The sequence below is a fragment of the Dunckerocampus dactyliophorus genome, chromosome 18 (genome assembly GCF_027744805.1).
Source record: "Dunckerocampus dactyliophorus isolate RoL2022-P2 chromosome 18, RoL_Ddac_1.1, whole genome shotgun sequence".
NCBI lineage: Eukaryota > Metazoa > Chordata > Actinopteri > Syngnathiformes > Syngnathidae > Dunckerocampus > Dunckerocampus dactyliophorus.
Window position 1 is genome coordinate 6,499,266 of NC_072836.1, and position 14,602 is coordinate 6,513,867.

A 14,602-nucleotide genomic window follows, 5' to 3' on the forward strand; every position below is an offset into this window, starting at 1 on the left:
GCTGACAAGTCAACATCGTGTCTGAATAACTTAACTGGCATGACTCACCTCAGTCGACATCCTTCCGGATATTTTTTCGTCTTATACTCCAAAAGGACTAGCAGAAGTAATTCCATTTTGTCGTCAGTCTTGGAAAGCGGAAAACAACGGACTTAATGCGCATGCCTTTGTCGTTCCTCTAATGCACATGTGCCAACCTCGTGCCAGGGAGGACTGAGACGCTGAATGTCCAGCCAGTTTCTTCAGCAGGTGATTTAATTGGTGAGCTGCTTCTCTCAAATTGAAGGAGGTGTTGATCGTTAAAATCACCTGCTTTAGTGACCGACTGGAAAGAAAACCTGCATTGTCTCGGCCCTCCATGGCACGACTTTGACACGCCTGCTCTATAGTGTTGGTGTCACGTGGTTCTCTCTGTGTGTCTGTTTGCAGCGCCACAAGTAGGTGTTACATCAGTGTTACAGGTGTATGTGTTACATCGATCCCGTCTGGATGTGAAAACAGTGGAACTTTGGTTAGCATCATTAATTAGTTCCAGAAGGTCCAACTAACCAAAACGGACACTTCCTGAATACATTTTTCCCATAAAAAATAATGTAAATCCAATTAATACATTACAGAAAGCCAAAAATGTTACTACAAAACACATTTTTATAGATTTTTTCTATGCAATTATTTGTTTTCTACGCTCTAACTATGCAAATATTCAATTTATAAATAACAAATCCTATTTTGTGGAAATTCACTTATCATGGTCAGGTCTGAAACCAATTAACAGTGATAAATGTGGAATTACAGTACCACTATAGAAGAAGCCCGCGTACCATCAGTGGTACTCCTACCACAGCTTAAGAATATGATGAAAAATAAAAAAAATTGTACAACACCCAGCGTGTTAAACTGCACTGCATCATGCTGAGAGCTAATATTTAGCTTCATAAAAGTCCAAATATTACTTTAATTAAAGTATTATCACTCTGCAATCTGCAAATACAGAGTAAAAGACACTTACTGTGGTCTTTTGAAATATTGTTGTTATTTGGCACTGTCATTTACCGGTCACTGGCAGGGTTGTCAGCTGTTGCCGTTTTTCAGTTTTTTTCAGTTTTTTTTCTCCCGAAAGTTTTGTCTAACCAGACTTTCGGTGACAGTCTGGCCTCCTGAGGGTATTACACTTAGAAGCCGCAGGCTCGTACGGAGTCCTCCGGGGAGAAAAGAACTTGGAGGGCACAGCCTGCCACCAAATTCAGTGTGAAAAATGGGCTTTTATTATGCATTGCAAAGCAGCTTGAAACTTATGTGTTATTCTCGTCTCCATGCATCCTAAAAAAGTGACACTTATACACAATCAAGTGCGTTTTTGACACTGTCAGGGATCATTCACCAGTATATTGATTGTACAGTACGTAACCATATAGTGGTCAACTCTCCCACATTTTGCCCGTCTTTCCTGTTGCCTTCTGGTTTAGTTTCTTGTAAATTTTCCGTACTTGAACTTTCAGCAAAAAAAAAATAAAAAAGTTAAAAAATCCTTTGGCAAAGGGCAGCAGTGTGGTATGTCATGTACACCTGAACTAAACTAAATGCCACGCCTCCAATAAAGGCCTCATTTTCCCCCTCTGAAAGACAGGTGGTGGTTATAATTACCTTTTATTATAGCATCTAATACTAATTGTAGTACACATCATACCGCAACACACACTTGACCGCTTACTTTTTCTTCAGTGAATACGCTAACCTAGTGTGATGTGGCACTTCAAATGTGAGTGTACGTAATGTTAGCACTGTAGCGATGCTAGCGTTGCTTTCATTTGTCGCCTATTCCAGATTGGATTCAAACAGCCCCCTAAAATACATGTGACCCTAATAAACCCCTGGTCAGTAAATGTCCCTGGTCACAATTTGAGGAAAGACGGCAATTTCTTAATTAGCACTTTAATTAATTTTGCCTATGATTATGATGTCAAAGATGATTGGTCACATGTATCACATTTAAGTAACATTGCAGGGGTGTCCAAGGTGCAACAAAAATTTTAAAAATCTGCAGTAATTTTACAAGAATGAAGTCAAAAAATTAAAAGAAAAAAAATGAGAAAAAAGGCATAATTTTACGAGAATCACTTAATATTATGAGGAAAAATAGCTTAATTTTAGTAGAATAAAGTTTAAACATTAAAGAAAAAAAAGACGTTATTTTTTTTAAAAGGCATAATATCATGAGAAACAACAAAACAGAAAATAAAATGGTCATTTTTGGAAAATTAGGTTGGGGAAAAATGTATATTATGGAATAAAGTCATTACAAGAAGATTTAAGTACAGTAATTTCTGGACTATAGGCCACACCTGGCTATAAGCCACAGGTGTCCACATCAGGACATGGGATATTTAGTACACAGAAAGATGTTACACAATAAATGTTTTTTTCCCCCAAACAGTGCCGAACAGTGCGTGTAACATGGCTCGTTAAGCAGTAGCCTACCAGAAAAGTCATTCATGTATTCTTGTCCTCATCCTCCTCCTGGGAACTAAAACCACTGAAGTCATCTTCTTCAGCATCACAATTAAACAGCCTCATAATTCCTTCGTCACACACGTTGTCAGTCTCTCTCTCTCGCGCGCTCCCACTTTCGTTGTCGCTCTTGGAGTCACTTTTTGGCAAATTAACCATTTAGCTTGAGGTATCCTCTTCATCACACAGTAGTCTAGCCTTTCGAAACCCGTTGGTGATCAGTCCGAGCAGTCCAAACAGAAGCTGTGATAGTTCTACACTCGATCAAACTTACTTTAGATGTGTCAGAGATCACCGCATAAGACTTCAGTGATATTAGCTTCCACTTCACTCGCCCACGTCACTACTTCCTGAAACTGCACTCTAAGCATCAATGGAAATGTGGTTTTCACCAATAAATTAGCTGCATCACTGTACAAGCTGCAGGTGTCAAAGCATGAGAAAAAAGTAGCAGCTTATACACTGTAAATTACGGTACGTTGAAAAATGTAGAAAATTTTAAAAACAACAGCAAAAATGGAAAAAACAGCAGCAGTTGTACAAGAATAAAGTAAAAATATCAGAGAAAAAGGTTTAATCGAATGAGAAAAAGTTGTAGTATTATGAAAAAAAAAGATATAGAAAATATTATAGAAAATAAAATAAAAATGTGTTATTTTTTAAAGTTGTAGTGCTCCGACAAACAAATAAAACAAAGAATAAAGTTGTAACTTTTGGAAAATGTATGTTGGGGAAAAAGTTATATTACTACGAGAATAAAGTTAAAATATAATGCAAATAAAACCATAGTTATAGGAAGAAAAATTACGAGATGAAAGTTGTTAATATTTTTTAAAAATATGGACAATTTGGAAGATATAAAAAAAACAACAACAGCAATACCCTTTTTCAGTGCTTAGATGCGTACTTTTCTTAAAATACAAATAACGTCTTGGTTGGTTTACAAAATACAAAAGTGGCCCTTGCATCCTTTCATTTTTCAGTACGTGGCCCTCAGTGGAAAAACTTGTGTGGACACCCCTGTAATCTTGTAATGAATGTCTCAACTCAACAAGTTAGCCCATTAAAAAGGAAGCGGTGCATTCGGATGTGAAAGTGGCTTAAATTAATGTTTCCCCCTGCCAGTGTAAACGGGATAAATTCACAGTTGACACTTTCATGTCGGACTGTAAATCTGATTTGCCCCATCAGAGGCGATTGCATCGTAACTCACCCACCCCCTTTACCGAAATTTAATGTCTCTCAAAACTCGATGTGAACTTCTGAGAAACAGCCCCCCCACGCCCCCCTCGCCCCAAAAACATGTTTGTGCAAGCCAGGGTACGTGATGGCATGATTAGAAGTTGAAAAAGGTCAAGGCTGCTATGTCTTCTCCCGTTTTTGTCACAATGGCAACAACAACAACAAAAAGCCTCAACCCACAATTTGTGTACACGCGTACTCTGCACGAGTGCAGAGATGCAGGTTATAGGGGACTAACGGAGGCTATTCAAGTGGAAAGTAATAAAAGGCTTTTTCCAACACGTCCGTGGGAAAAAAAAAAGAAGGCTGCATTTCTAAATTGACAAAAAGTGAAAAAGTAGAAGCCTTGAGATCGACACTTTTACGCTCAATACCATTTTTCGCACAATTTTGTGAGTCTTTTTTGAGAACCACACTTGGCAGGCACTTCATTTGGGACCAATATAGTAGTAGTGTCTCTCTTTTGACTGACGGGTAGGAATTTAAAACTATAATAGGAACAATATATTTTCAACAGATGCACCTTCTCCAGTTTTTTTTTTAACCTGAAGACAACAAATTTTTGTTTTTAACATGCAAATATAACAAATTGTCGCGGGGTGTATACAGTACCAGTCAAACCGTCTCATTCAATAACGTGTGTCCATATACTACACATATACTCGTCACATCACGCTTCGAATTTTGCAGCTTCACTCTGTTTTTCAAACAAGATGCATTCATCGTTGTTTTGTGGTTTACTGTGGCTTATTATTCCTAAAAAAATATGGATATTGAAGCAAATTTTACTGCTTTTTGGCCATTTTCAAGCATAAAAATGTCTAAATGAACTAAAATGCAAGTATAAGGCATTCAGAAGAGCACTGAAAGAGAAGTTGTGCTATGTAGTATTCCACACTGGTCACTAGGTGTCAGCAATGTTACATTATGTGTAAGTGAGCCGGCAGTGTTATTGAGTTGTGCCTATTTCATTTTTAATACCCGTTAGAAGGGACTGCCACATTCATGTCTGTGCGCCCGCTGCCGATTGCTGATAATGTTGCTCTCCACAGTGTTGACAGACAGTACAAGTCTAAAAATCGTGTCCAATATGTGGTTTAGATAGTGTGGGTTAGGCTCCAACTCTCCCGTGACCCGAATGAGGCCAGGAGGTATAGAAAAAGGTTTGATGGCTGGACATTGTGGGTGTCCATAATGTTCATGTTCAATCCAGAAAGAAGAGGAAAGTACAGTAGGTTTTGTGTGTGTTAATGGCTGTGAATAATAAGCTCTGAGGGTGGAACATGACAGACAAAATGGCGTGTTTTTTTTTTTTGTCCAGCTTTGGCCGCCGACGTTGCTCATTACCTGCTGCAAAGGCTTCAGTGGCACAATAGCCGAACTATGTTGACACAGTCTCGGAGCCCAGTGTTTGTCACCATGTGACAGAGAGAGACGTGACAGATGCACAATAGACTCTCAGTGTACGCTGTGATTGGACTGTGGAGGTTGTAAACAGGAAGCTTCCTTTGTGCTCCTATCAGTATCAATATCAGAGCCAAACTCAAGTGTCAAGATTTTGTTTCACCCCCACAGATGCAAATATTCAACTTGTAATTATGCCTCTTCACTTTCTTTGTGGCACAAAGATGAAATGCAGCCTCCCCGCCTCCTGTTTAAAGCTACACTACGGAATCATTAATACCTTTTGAGGCATTTTTGTAAATAAAACAAAGTAAACCTGACAACAATGACATTTTTACCCCAAAGGACATAATGAAAGTTGAATTAATCAGTTCCAGCGTCAAACTGTCACCATCAGAAAAACCTTAATTTGCTGTCCAGCCAATGTTTGCAATTTTGCAACATTTGAACATTCCTTACTGTCATAGAAGTGTAAACTAAGCAAACAATAGTATAATTAAATTAAAATAAGAGAAAGTACTGTGACAAGTGAATTTCCGCTAAGTAGGATTCCTTAAATGGGATATTTTTGTATTTAGAGCATAGAAAACCTGTATGCGACCTCTAAATACTGTTTTTAACATTAATAGAGCCCTCTAGACATGAAATAACACCCCTATAGTCAACTTTGCACTCCTATTATTCAATATAGAAGACACAATCACATTTAAGAAATAAATAAGACTTGTGCTTGTGCGTTTTTGTATAAATGTGCTCCCTAGTGATCCCTGAGTGGCGGGCAGACAGGAAGTGATGTAGGTGGTTCAGAGTCGAGTTTTAGCTTGTTCTGGGCTACTGCCTGTTGTTCAGGCGCTCAAGTTTGATGTTGTGTGTCGCCGAACATTACAGTAACATTGCTGACACCTAGTGACCAGTGTAGAATACGACATATCATTCACAGCATCTTCTGAATGCCTTATATTTGTATTTTAGTTCATTTAGTATAGAAAATGGATGGATGGATAGCCATTTTTATGCTTGAAAATTCATAATTTAGGCAACAATTAGGTAAACTTGCTTTAATGTGCATATTTTGGGATTAATGATAGGCCGTATTCAACCACAAAACAGCATGAATTATTAATTAATATATTTTTGAAAAACTTAACTGCAAAGTGGCGACGGATGACTGTACTCTGTATTCATCTATTCATTATAGGTTTGTTTTTATTATTTTCTAATATTTTGTTTTATTATTTAAGGTATTTATTGTGTCTCCTTCACTTATTACTGCACAATCTGTCAATATGTACCTGTACTTCTTTATTTTTGTCATCTTGATTACTGAATAAGCTACACAAATGCTATGAACTTTACTAGTACATATTTTTATCTTTTTTCTTTCCTAAGTAAAAAATTGATAATCTAGTAAGGGTTCAACACAGGAAGTGAAGAAATGATCATTAATTGCTGAGACATGGAGAAGGCGTAGGATTAAATTGTTGCTTCTTCCTACTCCTTTTCGCTCATGTTGAATTGAGCAAGTGTAAACACGCCATGTGCTTCAATGTAACTTTGTCATGCATGTTCTAAATAAACTAAACTAAACCGAATTGTAGATGTTAGTAGACAAGTTCTGCATTATTTTTTTTTATTTTTTTTTAAACAACAAATACTGTAGAGCAACGCACAATTGTGACTTCAATAACAACAGATAAGCCAAGAAGTGCTTATTTTAGAGGGGAAGGTCTCCACCCTTACTAGAGTATTCCAAAAAGTCTGTTTTCAGAGAGTTTAATCAGTTTGAAAAGACAAAAGGTCAAAATACATTCTAAACTATTTCTGGTGCGGCCATGGCCTGAATATTTCACATTTTGTACAATTTTTCCCATGAATAATAGCTGCCAGTGATGACGGCTTGATATACAGTACATAGAGTTAATTTAATGCATCTAATTGTAGAAACCTCTCCTTATATTGATATCACACCCTTCATATAGAGAGCTGTGCTGAATTGTGATGATCATTTAATGAGTAGCAGCTTGTTATGAGGGGGGAAAAAAATCAACTTCTTCCCTCTTAATGCAATCTGCATGTGCCAAGACAAAGTGTTATAAGACAGGCGAGGCACTTCCCTCAAGCGTTTGTACATAAAGTCATCGCTCTTCACACAGAAAGGGAGAAAAACACAACACCGCCATCTCACGCACATAAATAATGCATTGTTTGGAGTTGTTGCCGAGCACTCAGCAGTGAGAGAAGCCAACCGACGTGACATCAGAGAAACACTTCGGTTTGTTCTTGCTCCTGCACAACATGGAGAGACTCTTCACACTGCTGTCAAAGAGTTCAAGACACGCCGCTCTGTGATACCGTCGCATACAAACGTGTTGATACCTTTACTCCTCTTCTTTAGCCGCTCGCTGGCCAACGCTGAGCCAGAGGGCTAAAACAGCTTCTTCCCAAGAGAACTGAGTGCAATTTTGTAGAAAAACTCCTGAAGTGTAAGAAACAGAACTGTCTTTTTGGAGGTGTTGCTTGAAATAGGAATACAGTCTAAAACTGCTTTGAAATCTTATTAATTATAGCATATTGTTGGCAAACAATTACATGTTGGCAAATATTTTTTAGCAGTTTGCTGGGATTTTGGGGATGAAAGGTTTTTTTAACAAAATGTCTTTGATCAACTATGAGAAAACAAAGATAAATGAATCTTTTTTTGTAAAAGGGTGGGTGTTTTTTCTGAGAATGTTCTGATGTCAAAGGTGGTGTCTTATTTAGCAGAAATCGGCCGTTGTGAACTTTGTGGATTTATTTGTTTGTGTGCAAATTTCTAGTTACAGTTAAAATATATTAATATGTATTTCAATATCTATCTAAATTTTGTTTTCATTTCATTATTTTTTTTATGATTTTTTTTTTATTTTCTATTTTTATATACCCACATTTTAAAATGTCTTAAATATTTATATTTTATTACCATCTCAAATATGTTTTTATTTTACAATTGTGATCATACCAAAAATTATTTAAATTTAAAAAAGATATTTGTTTTTTTATTGATATTTTTTTAAATTGTTATTTTAATTGATTTTATATATATATATATATATACAGTATATATACAGTATATATACATATACATGTATATATATATATATATATATATATATATATATATATATATATATATATATATATATATACAGTATATATATACAATATATATACATTAAAAAAATATATCTTTTTTTAATTGTATACATTTTTTGTCTTAATTAATTAATAATAATAAAATGATAATAAATAAAATTATAAATTAAACAGTTTAGAAAGTTGCCTACAAACCAATAAATGCACAAAATGCATTTACTTCATCATAAACTGTCAAAAATAAATGATAAAACAAATGTCAAATTCATGATATAAAAATGCATATTAAAAATGATATAAATATCCAAACCATCACAATAGTATATATCTAATAATATAGTAAGCATTCCACATATATTGCCGTGTGTATGCAGGCTCGAAAGCTTAATCCAGATATGATCCAGATCGCACACTTACACCAAGTTATATTTAACATGGAACATCCTATTTAAAGTGTCCCATTTGTTGTGTTGATTTGTTGATACAGAATGTTATTACCTTCAGTTCACTTACAGTAGTCGGATCGCACTTGACCTTAAGGTGCTATCTGCTGGTCGTTCCCTTTTCACAAGTACTTACGTTCCTGTTTAAAAAAAAATAGAATATGACAACAGTATGTCTCACCTTGTATGTACTACAGTATGTCAGCCTATGTTGAGGAAAAAGTAGGAGCCTGCGCCTGTTTTTTGTCTCAGGGGTTCCAGAGGAGGACATAATGGATGCAGTTTCACCCACATGCCATAAAGCTGACACTCACTCACTTGGACTGCGGCGTGCAAGCGAGAGAGCGAGCGAGCGAGCGAGCAAGCTCTTCGTCCTCCAGGGGCAACGCAACCAAACGAGGGACCTCTGTGCGCTCGCTGCTCGCTGACCCTCTTCATGACACCAATGTTCATTACTGGCTAATGTGAGCTGCAGTTGCCCAGATGGTGCTGCTTGTTATTACTCACGCTCTTCCAGTGTGGTGACCTGTAAATAACACCCTTAACTGCGTCGGCGCCATTGTCAAAAAGCTGATTCCGTGGTTTGAGGCTGCTTGGAAACAAATGTTGTCAGTGTTAAACGCCATCAACACCGGGGCACCGGCGGGCCCGCAAGGCAGAGTAAAGTAGACTCCTTAGAAGTGGCGGAATAAGCTCGATTAAGCTGCTAATGATGACACAATGATGTGTTTAAAATGACAGTAGCGCACATCTCCGACAATTAGACTTCTGGCACTAGTAAAGGTTTGTGGGCCCATAATTTCTGTGATCACACACAGTTTGACACGCCACGCCACAGGCAAAAAGCTTCACGGAGCTGATTCACAGAGGTCCATTAACCTCTCAACAACGCCTCTATAATCGCTTCAAATGTGACATTCCGAGGCGCTCGGAGACAACATAACGCAAATATGGGGATTCATCATAAAATTAAGTCAAGTATGAAGTTATCTGAAATTGGAGCAAGCCTTGAACCCCCAAGAAAACCAAGTAAGCAAACACTTTGGTGACGGAGGCGAGGAAAAAGTTGCAGCGAGAGAGAATGGATAGAACATGGCGAGGAGTCTAACTAACTTGGGTGAATGAAGAAACTACCATAAATCTTCCATTTAACAGCTCTATTCAATTAACCACAGTCTTCTATAGTCAAAAAATATTGCCATTAGCAGGTGTGGCTGTAGGCAACCTCACACACTGTTTACAAGACAAAACAATACACGAGATTGGGCCTACGAGGACGAGACGAGACAAGATTTCAACATTACTTATAACAAAAGTACAATGAAAAAATATCACAAATATGTGACAATATATCGCAATCTACTCATTTCATTTCTACGGCGTTACACTCTTCTGCACTCTGTGTGTACGCTAGCGGCCCCGCCTCCACCGAGACAAAGAGACTGACAAAAGGGCTCACTCCGTTGATTCCGTTGTTCTATGAAACAAATGCGCCAAGGTACTGAAACCAATGCACAGAGTGAAATCTCTTCCTGCCTGTTTGGAGGCGGGAAACGAGGAAAACAGACACGCACATGGCAATATCTCGAGGTCGCAAAATTAGCAAGTTCATTTTTATTTATAGTGTGATTCATTAATAAATTTATTATCGTCCCAGGCCTAGGGCCCACGAGAAATTCTGAACGAGAAATCTTGTCACGTTTTAATCTTGCGGGTGTCTTGTGACACTCCTGATAAATAAGGAATCCTACTTTGCAGAAATACACTTAGTGCGGTCGTGTCTGGAACCAATGAACTGCGATAAACAAGGGACAACTGTGATGTCATTTTAGTAGCATGTAGTTGAAATATTAAATAAAATATATCTTGTTGTAATATTATGAGTTGTAATATTATGCGAAACAAACGAAACAAACAAAACAAAGTTTTCATTTTTGGAAAATTAGGTTGGGGAACAACTTCTAATTGGATTAAAGTCAAAATATTATGGGAATAAAGTCTTAATATTACGTGAAGAAAATGTAGAAGAATGTTGAGATATTTTGGAAAAAAATATATATATTTTTTAAATTGGTAAAAAAAGAGCAAAGTTCAAACTAATAATAGTCTTACATCACAAAGCTGAGATGCAGTTTTTTTCTTGTAACTTCTTAGCAAATCTACTGTACGTGTTGCTTTGCAAAGTATCAAAGTGGCCCTTGAATCCTTTCATATTTCAGTGTGTGGCCCTCGCTGGAAAAAGCTTTAATTGGTCTCTTAGTCTAAATTGACCTCCTGAAACCAAATAACTTTTGTGTGATATTCTAATTGATTGAGATGCACCTGTAGATTAAGTTTTCACATGCTGGGAAGTAACATCTTGTCTTCAATTACTGCTTGTTTCCAATTAACACTCCATCCTATGTGCACTTCAGGTCAATATACACCCTGGATAAAATTAAAGCATTCAAGTCAAGTGAAATTCAACGCATATTTTCTGGGGTAGTTTGAACAGCTGTCATGCTTGAGGGCAACAAAACGTGGCATGCATCAACATGTGCGTGTTGGCTGTGGTCTGTTTTTCAAATGGAAATCTATTTATTTATGGATTGATCTATGAGATCCTGAAGAAAATCTCGTGTACACGCTTCTTACCCTGGTCAACAAGCAACCCAAAAGTCCTAACCCAGTTTTAAGATCCAATTTTGGCTGCATGTTTTCTTGCCAGTCCCATGTAAATATTATTTCATTATATCGTATAATGCACAGCATATGGATTTCTGCTTTCACTGACCTTCTAAACTGCACTCCTACATAGTAGTACTAGTAGTAGTGGAAACCAGTTTAACACGCACCTTCATCCATAAATTGTGACATTCCAGTGCACCACGCTCCTGGCGCAGTCAGGTCAAATTTGTTGTGCACGACCCCTAATATTGCATAACGTGCCTGGACTGGCAGCCACGATGGGAGAACCTGCAGAAGACGTGAAAGAAAAATACAAGACAACATGCAAGTCAGCCAGCAAACATCAGAGCACGTGTGACAAGAAGAAGATGCGACAGGAGGCGAAACACACAAGCAGGAAGACGAAACACTGAATAGAAACTCTCTCAACTAAACACGACCCTGCTGGAGGTGATGCAACTATTACATCGCTTGCTCTTCTCTTTGGTACTAGTGGAAACCAAGATATTAGGAATTGCCTAAGATCATTTTGAAATACAGTTGTCCCTCGCCACAGCGCGGTTCACCTTTTGTGGCCTCGCTGTTTCACGGATATAGTTTTTTAGTGCAATTTTGCATGCTTTTTTTTTTATGCATATGAACGTGCATTGTGTCCTGCGACCTGATTGGCTAAGGGACTGTAGACCATTGTCAATCAAACTCCTCCTTGCTGTGTCTCCTGCTGTGTTCGCTCGCTAGCACGTTTTCTCCCCGACAAAACCCACAATGTCGACAAAATGTTCTGCACCGACAAAAGGGACTCAAAACGTTAGAGGAAGATGCTAGCCACCGCACAAAAAGTTGGACTTCTGGACATGCTGAAGGAAGGTACAAGTTACGCGGCCGTAGAGCGCCAATACGGAATAAATTAATCTTCGTTTTGTTACATAAAGAAGGAGAAAAATAGGGCGACAGCAGCAATAAGTTCAATGATGCAAAAAGGACAAAAAGGCACGTTTAGAGGATCTGTGAAATACACGTGAGTCACTATTAATAATTTCTCATGTGTCCAACCTTGTAGGTTGATCAATGAAATTCAAACAAAGGTTTGAACTTTGAAAGTGTTCAAACAAGAGAGTGACAAAATGTTAATGCCTGTCTCAGAAAAGTGCTTAAAGTGTATGGTGAGGAGTTTTACAGCCTTTAAACATACAGTATATAATTGGAAAAAATAAAGCTGACTACTTTGTGGATTTTGTTGTACAGTACGTACTGTAGGGGTTTTATAAAGCTTTTGTATATAGTTATTTTATGTAGTTTTTGTATATAGTTATTACATAGTGTAAAGTATAAATTAGCTTTTATATGAAGTTGAATTGTGTGCAAATCTAAATTGTTTGATGTTAATTGTTGTATTTATAATGTATGACTATTATTTATTCACTATTTACAGGATGTTTATTTCATGGTGCCAAGTAAAATATCGCCTAGGGTGCCTCTTTGTTGATGCTGGAAATGATTTTCCTTGCCTAAATTTTACACACATGTGCTTGTCAGTCTCCTAAAGGTGTGGACCAAATTTTGTGATAATTCAGCAAAGTAGCCCAAAGCTACAGCAGGTGTTCGGTACTGCGCCTTGCTGAGCCATGTGAGAAGTTTCAAGCCAATTTGACTTATAGGGTCAGGCTTTGGGGTTTTATATTTTAGAAAAAACAGTAGTGGTGCATGTTTTCACAAATATTCACTCTTTTGCGTGCAACGGATCAGGAGTAGAAGAGTTGAGGACACCCAGAAGGGTTGATGCAAGTGTACGTCCCCACATTCACCACTAGGTAGAGCACTTTCATCCACTTGTATGATGACATGCATGATCAAATCTAGGAGATGACCAGTGGGATACATTGTGCTCATCTACAATAGTGCATTAGTTCTGTAGAAGTTGCTGGATTCATCCTCGGACTGCCAGCAGAGCGTTCAGCAATGTGGTCTTTCGGCACTGGTTATTGTTTACCCGCGAATAAACGTAGTGACCTTTCTATCCTTTGTTGTTGTTGTCACTAAGAATAAATGCATGTTTGCAGAAGTAATTCTCAGTTCGGCTTATGTAGTAAGATGAAATAACAGCATGTTACTGCAATGCAGAGTGTTCTGGAGGGGCGTTTCAGCCTCGGTGAAAGTTTGCAGTCTGTTCGTGTTTATTCACGTCAATGCTGATTCTGACAGCTGCAAGCACTTGACATGCGCCTCCTCCAGTTGTTCGGAGGATGAGAACAGAATGTCTATTATCTGGATCTTGTTTAATGTTTAACCATAAAGCATACATACATTTTGGCTCTAAAATAACAGCTTTGAGGCTACACTGGCTTGTAATAATAATATTGTATAATTGAATATTGTAACACTATCACTGTATATTACATTTTACAGCTGTAGGGGGAGGCCTGAAACAAATTGAAATATTAAAAATATTTTAAAGTGCCATTAAATAAATCATATAAATCAAATATATAAATTATTCATGAAATATATTATTTTAAATGCAAATATATTATAATATGTAATGATTAATAAATAGGGATAAATAGAAGTATTTAAGTACACATATCAATTAATAGGCAAATGCACAATTTTATTATTTAATTATTATTAATTATTTATTAAAAACTATTACGTATTTCATTAACTTTATATTAATTTAACTCTGTCGCCAAAAAAAAACATAAAATGCTATCACGCAATAATAATTTCATTAAATTGTTGTTTAAATAAAAAGTCTTTTTGTTGGTTTGATTCACCCTTTTGCATTTAACAAATATTAATGTAATCATTTTAGTGTTAGGTATCACACTTCCGTGATGGAGAGAAAAGTATGACCGTTAGTCAAAACTCAAGTACAGGAGGTCCAGTGTGGTTGTCGTCCTCGTTGTGGAACACTGGTTGATTACTCTAAACCCGCGCAAGGGTACTGGAGGATGGACTTGGAAACGGTATTTATTAGACCTTGTCCCTAGTGGTGTCCTGTGGGGGGCGCTCCGGGAGTACGTCATTCGGTCGAGAGCTGATTAGTCAAGAGTCACTCAAGCCTGTTCATGGTGAACGTTGGCCTTTGTCACCGGTTCTGTTCATAATTTTATGGACTATTACTTTGAGGAGCAGCCAAGGTGTTGAGGGTGTCCAGTTTGGGGGCCTTAGGATCTCGTCTCTGCTATTTGCTGATTATGTGGTCC

At 37.4% G+C, this 14,602-nt stretch overlaps 1 protein-coding gene across 2 annotated transcripts in view; it reads left to right on the forward strand.

Moving 5' to 3' along the window:
- kdm8 (lysine (K)-specific demethylase 8) overlaps positions 1–14,602 on the forward strand; it is a 224,356-nt gene that overhangs the window by 186,177 nt on the left and 23,577 nt on the right. Inside the window, exon 1 of one of the 2 annotated variants that reach the window (XM_054759382.1) lies at positions 12,126–12,263. The exons of the other annotated variant lie outside the window; for it this stretch is intronic. The gene's annotated coding sequence lies outside the window, so the exon portion shown is untranslated. Of the gene's footprint in view, positions 1–12,125; positions 12,264–14,602 lie in introns of those variants that run through there. 2 annotated transcript variants of the gene reach the window in all.